The following is a 6,053-nucleotide window of genomic DNA, read 5'->3' as shown; positions in this document are numbered from 1 at the left end:
ATCGTTATTTTATTCGTCTGAATACCTACACCCTCCCTCGTGGCCCGTGGACTACCTTCTCTGGGGTAGGTAACCATTTAATTAACCCGGCAGGACAGGCTTTGTCATTGCCCATCGGGAACCGTCCCACCGGGAGGTCCCTGCCACTGTGCGCATGGTGCATCGTCTGTCGGTGGTCTGCCCATTCCAATACCTACACTAAGGTCACTAATTGATAAAAACACAATAACCAACCAACGTTTCGTAGTATTAACTCAAGGGTAATATGGTAAGGACTAAGGGTGATATGGAAAGGTTGACATGATCGGGTGATAGGTATTACCCAGCTAACAATTTGCCGTTGTTACAACGTCGTTTAAACGTTGTCAAATGGTTACCACAACGTTCCGATTTGTCGTTGTGACAACGTAATTTTGTAGACTCCAGACAACGGCGTGACAACGTCATCCGACCATGCATTTGAATGTCATCACAACGTTTCGGTAACGTGACCGTAACGTCCCAAAACCGTTCTCACAACGTCCCGCCAACGTTATGAAATGTTTTCTGTAACGTGCCAACAGTGTTTCTGGAACGTTGTCACCACGTTTCCACAACGTGACTACTGTATTAAGGCCTTGGTGACTACAACGAGTATAGAACGCTTTGGCAACGTCTCTGCGACGTTTCTGAACGTTTTTATCACGTGCGCACCACGTTGTCGCTATCTTCGTATCAGTATTGCCGTCCGTGCGACCCCGAGTAAACGTCCTAAACATTTTCGCAACGTCCTCTCAACGTGTTCGCAACATATTCAGAATGTGTTTCCGGCGCTCTCTTCCCGTTCTCTAGACTTGTAAAAAAGGCATGTAAGAAGTGTATATTTCAATACATCACACAGGTCAATTTACAAAAAAAAAAAAACGACAGCGGCGGCATCGGTGATGGGGCATGGGGCCCAGGGGCGCCTCCCACGCCCCCATGGGTGCGTGGGACGGAATTGGGTTCTACCGGCTCTAGCGCTAGCCGCTAGCACGCCAGAACTGGTGGAAGTTCACTTCTTCACTAATCCTCGCTGGGAGGATCACTCGGCGGACCGTTAGGCACCGGCTCATTTGCGGCCTCGATGTCCCTCGGCAGCTGGCAGTGCCTGACCAGACGGTCTGCACGCCCCCCGTTCCGGTCGCAGCTTCCGGACAGCCACTTCGCTACCGCCTTGCCGACAGTAGGCCTGCCACAAGGCGCGCTGACGAGTTGCAGGACGTCTGCGGGAAGACATGAGGGAAAATCAGACATATTCAATTCACGAAAAAAATCACAAAAATACCTTCACCACTTCCCGTAACAGTGCGACAGGCTAGATCAAACATGTCAACACCTTAGAGGCTAGAGCTACAATGAACTATAGCCTAGACAGCACGATATTACAAGGCACAATCTTGCAAATGCTACTCGTAAATGGTACTTTGACTTACCAGTCAAAACAACAATCACATCAAGCGCAGACAACTGGCGCTATCTTTCATCTTCCAGCTACCTCAGCCGCGCCCGCCGCCGGTCCTCACTGCTTGCTCGGGCCGCGCAGACTGTGGCTCGGCCGGCTGGCTCTGAACGCCGCACGGTAGGCGATCGGGCCGGTCTAGCCTCGCGAAACCTCAAAGACGCTTTTTTCCGAAAATTGGAAAACAACGCATACTAGTCGACAAAAAATTCATCAAAGATTACGATTAGTGCATTTGCATGGCTCAGGAGACATTTTTTCGTAGACAAAAGTATCGTTAAAGACAGCGTTCCGTAACACTTCATAAGGGGGATAATCACAGCCGATTTTTACGCTCTTTGAATATTTTGCGGAACGATGAAATTGCTAGGTGTTGAGCATCCATTTTGCATGGAAAGTGAAATTTAGGTGTTTAGACGATTCCGCCATAGAAAGCAAGTAGACAAAATCAGTTCAAAATGTCTTATAATTAGGTTAACTTTTTATATTTTTTCTACCACTGAACATTACGTTCACTGAATTAACCAAGCCCAGCAAAAAAAGTTTTACGAGGATGAACTGAAAATAATGCTGTATCGCATGCACTAAGACACTATCTATTAGGGGAGCCAGTGAAAATTTGCAGCCACTTGCAGCCCTGGCATCCAGACACTTTTTTCTTCTAAGGGTTGGCCGTGGCTTGGTGCACTTGAGCACAAGGGGTAAATGCCCCAAAGGGTGTTTTCGCGATAGCTCAAAACACCCAGGCAATAGAGAGCTGCAACTTGGCATACCTGACCTTTGATGCACGCTGGATCTTGTGACACCAATTGCACTTTCAAGGCAGGTCAGGTCACTGACCTATGACGTCATAAATGAACCTCTGCACGATCCTTAGATATCGCAACCTTGCAACGCTCTCAGTGCCAGAGTAACTTTCACAGGGAGGTGAGACTTGCAGGACTTATTGTCCTTCAGAGGTCTTACAACTTGTATATCTCAGATTTTTCCTAAATGTCACAGAAAGTCAGGTTGGTCACGTGACCTCACCTATAAGTCAATGGGGAAATATGAAAACTGTTATTTTGGCGCTAGGAATGATATTCAATTGTCTCAAATACATGGAATCGCTACTTCATGCACTCATTGCAAGATCTGATGCTGCATTTTGGCATTGTTGACCTTGCATGACGTCATTTATGACGTCACTAGAGTCATACTAGTTTTTCGTCAATAACTCCCAATCAAATTGAGCTAGAGAGTCGACAAGGTCACCAATGGACTCCGGAAGACCTGCCGAATCGAATGATATGCGATATGACCTCCTTCGACCAACTTCGTGATTTGAAGACCTCTGACCTGACCTTGACTCGAGGTCAAGGTCAGGTTGACCTTACGGTGGCCTCACCTAAACAAAAGTATACCATTCGACGCGCCTGAGCAAGGGAAACACGACGATGTCAAAATCGTGGTTCTGCGCAGGGCATATTTTAACATACTGACTGCGTCCCATTTTGGGACGCAGCCCCCTGCCTTTGGGACGTAGCCCTCGCGAAATTTGGACCACTGCGTCCCACACTGAAATGCCACGGTTTCAGCCGAAAAGTGCGAGCAAAAATAAGTAACATGCCTCGGTCTTTTACTGTGTAAAAGATGTTGGCTTTCCGATTGCTTTGTGCCCTGATTTACTAGGTATGTACCTAAGCACATACATGCCCTCTCCAGTCCTTGTGCCCTGCCCTACCCTTGGTCATACACATTATGTTCTTGCCTACTATACCCCTAGGATATGTGCCCTGCCCAGTGCCCTGTCCTTAGGTCTTGTACCTTGCCCTGCCCTTTCTTCAGGCCCTGTGCCCTGCTCTGCATTCAGGCCCTGTGCCCCGCTCTGCCCTGCCCTCAAACACGATACTTTATATATTCTGCCTGGAAATTTGATGCGCTGCCTTCCCGTCTTTTGGCCCCGTGCCCTGCCCTATCCTAGTTTGGGGCCCCTGCCCTTCTCTGCCCTCAAGCCTTGTGACACGTCCTGCCATCAGACCCCGTGCCGCTGCCTTGTCTTCAGGTACTGTGCCCTGCCCTGCCATCAGGCCTTGTGCCTTCCCATGTCCTCATGCCCCGGCCCCGCGCCCATCCTCGAGTCTAATGCCTTGCCCTGCCTCAGGCCCTGTCCTGTCATGTTCTGCTTCCAGGCCTCATGTGCATTGCCCTACCCTTAGACCCTGTGCCCTATTCTGCCATTAAGCCTTATGCGTTGTATCGCCCTCAGGCCCGTGCCCTGTCTCGCCCTAAGTTGCTGTGTTCTGCCCTGTCGTCAGGCCTTGTGCCGTCCCATGCCATCAGACCCTGTGTCCTACTCTGCCCTCAAGCCCTGTATTCTGCATTGCCCTAAGGTCTCGTGTCCCATGCCTGCTCTCAGGCGCTGTGCCCTGCCCTGTCATCAGGCCCTGTGGTGTCTCCCGCCCTCAGGTCCCGTGCCGTTTCCCGTCCTCATGCCCCGTGCCCTTACCTGTCCTCAGAACCCGTGCTTTGTTCTGCCTTCATGCCCTGAGCCTAGCCCTGCCCTGAGGCCCCATACCCTGGCCCTGTTTCACCGGTGATAGCAGCACGCTGCTATTACACGTGTCAAATTGGGTTTCCATGGAGACATCAACAGGCCCATTGCTCAAACACTACCACAAGTATGACGTCAGCTCGCGGAATTTGATAGCAGCGTCCGTGAAACACCGCCCACGTCTTGTCATATCTTCGGGGCCCGAAGGTATGACAAGACGTGGGCGGTGTTTCGGGCCTTGTGCCATACCTGTCTTATGTCTTGCTCTACCTTTAGGTACTATTTCTTGCCCTGCTCTAAGATCCTGCGTGTTGCCCTGCCATCAGGTGTGTTGATCATCAGGTGTTCTAAGGCCCTGTGTCTTGTACTACTCTCCGGCCTTGTGTAATGATAGCCTCAGACCCGCGCCTTGCCTTGCCCTCGGACCCTGCATCCTACCCAGCCCTCAAGTATCCGTCTTATCTTAGCTTCATGGCCTGTGCCTGCCCTGTCCTTAGGGCTCAGACTGTGTCCTGCCCTTCCCTAAAGTCCTGTTTAGAGATGTCAAGTTGGAGCCCGCAGGCCCGGAGCCTGGCCCAAAATCCGGCCCTACAGGGCGTTTGCATGCACAGTGGATTGTATCATTGTTTTTACGGAGCGAGCGAAGCGAGCGTAGTCTTTCCTTAGATTAAAGGGACCCTCCCACCTTCAAAAAAGTTAATGAATTGGCATAAAAGTGATGTAGCGTGAATCACAAAGAGCGAAAATGAACATCTACCAAATTTTACCGGAAAATATTCAACCGTTTTTGAGATATAAGACTTTTATTTTTGTTTACTTTTTGGGAACTCCGCTGTTTCTATGACGTCACATAAAGGTTTTCTTTACGTCGGGATTTGGAAGCAATAATTTGGTATCAAAGTGCGACAAATATAGCGCGAATGATGCGTTTATCTTATCAAGGTCAATATATGATGGCCAACAAAGGATTCCAGGACAATTCTTCTTATGGCATTGTTTCGTATCGCAATTCTTCGTCTGCAAATCTTCGTCAGGGCATTTATTCGTATCGCATTACTTTGTCTCGCATCAGGGTATATGAAAATCGGCTCGCATTTCTTCTTCAACGCAAATATATGCAAGAGTAAGCATTGATGGACAAATAAATGCACCGACGAAGATTTGTAGACGAAGAAATGCGGACGAAGAAATGTCATGCGAGGATTCGTTCGGGTACCATGACATTTATGTGATTTCAAAGTCAAGGTTCACAGCTGATCTGCTAAATCAAGCCAAGAATCCAAACTATCAAAAAACTATAAATATTTGTTTGTCTGTCACAGAGGTCTCAAGCAATATAAGGTTGACATATGTTGAATCAAAAATCTACTGCTACAACTCACATCTCCTGCCTTAGTTTATCATTGTTTTAACTTGCTTTCAAGAGAAACAGAAGCCAGTATCTGATATCACTTCAGATGATTGTTTCAAGATCTGAGAGTTCAAATGGAATTAAAAGCAAGATCAAGATGAAACAGGGATTATTGCTGTTAAAGTAGTTTGGCCATGATACAACAGGCACATAAATCATTAGCCAAATCAAATACTGGTTGGTTTGTCAAGATGTTTGTTGTCTGTCGTCTGTCGAGCTGCTATGAACACTGAACGCTCTCACTCTTACTTTAAAGAGAGTAGTTTAAGTTGAATGGTAGTGAGCTGTAATTAGACAAAGCAGCTATTCAGTGCTCACATCAAGCCAGGCTAGGAAATGGCATCAACTGTGGTGGGAGGAAGCAGGTTCGGCAGGCCTATGTTGTAAACTTCTGTTGTGTCTTGTGTTTGATCAACTGATGTTTTCTGCTCTGTTTTGTGCAGTGATAGTAGCAGGTAACTGCATGCTTGTCAAATTATGTGAATAAACGAATTCATAACATTGCATTTTTCTCTCCATGCAAGGAACAAGTAAGATGTTGTAGAAAATGTAATAGAGGGCTGCATTGCTGATTTCATGCACTTTATCAGAGCTTTATTTAGAATTGCTTTCCTGAAAGCTACACACAG

The sequence above is a fragment of the Amphibalanus amphitrite genome, unplaced genomic scaffold, assembly GCF_019059575.1.
Source record: "Amphibalanus amphitrite isolate SeventyFive unplaced genomic scaffold, NRLGWU_Aamphi_draft 001916F_arrow, whole genome shotgun sequence".
Taxonomy (NCBI): Eukaryota; Metazoa; Arthropoda; class Thecostraca; order Balanomorpha; family Balanidae; genus Amphibalanus; species Amphibalanus amphitrite.
Note: the sequence above shows the minus strand (reverse complement) of the source record.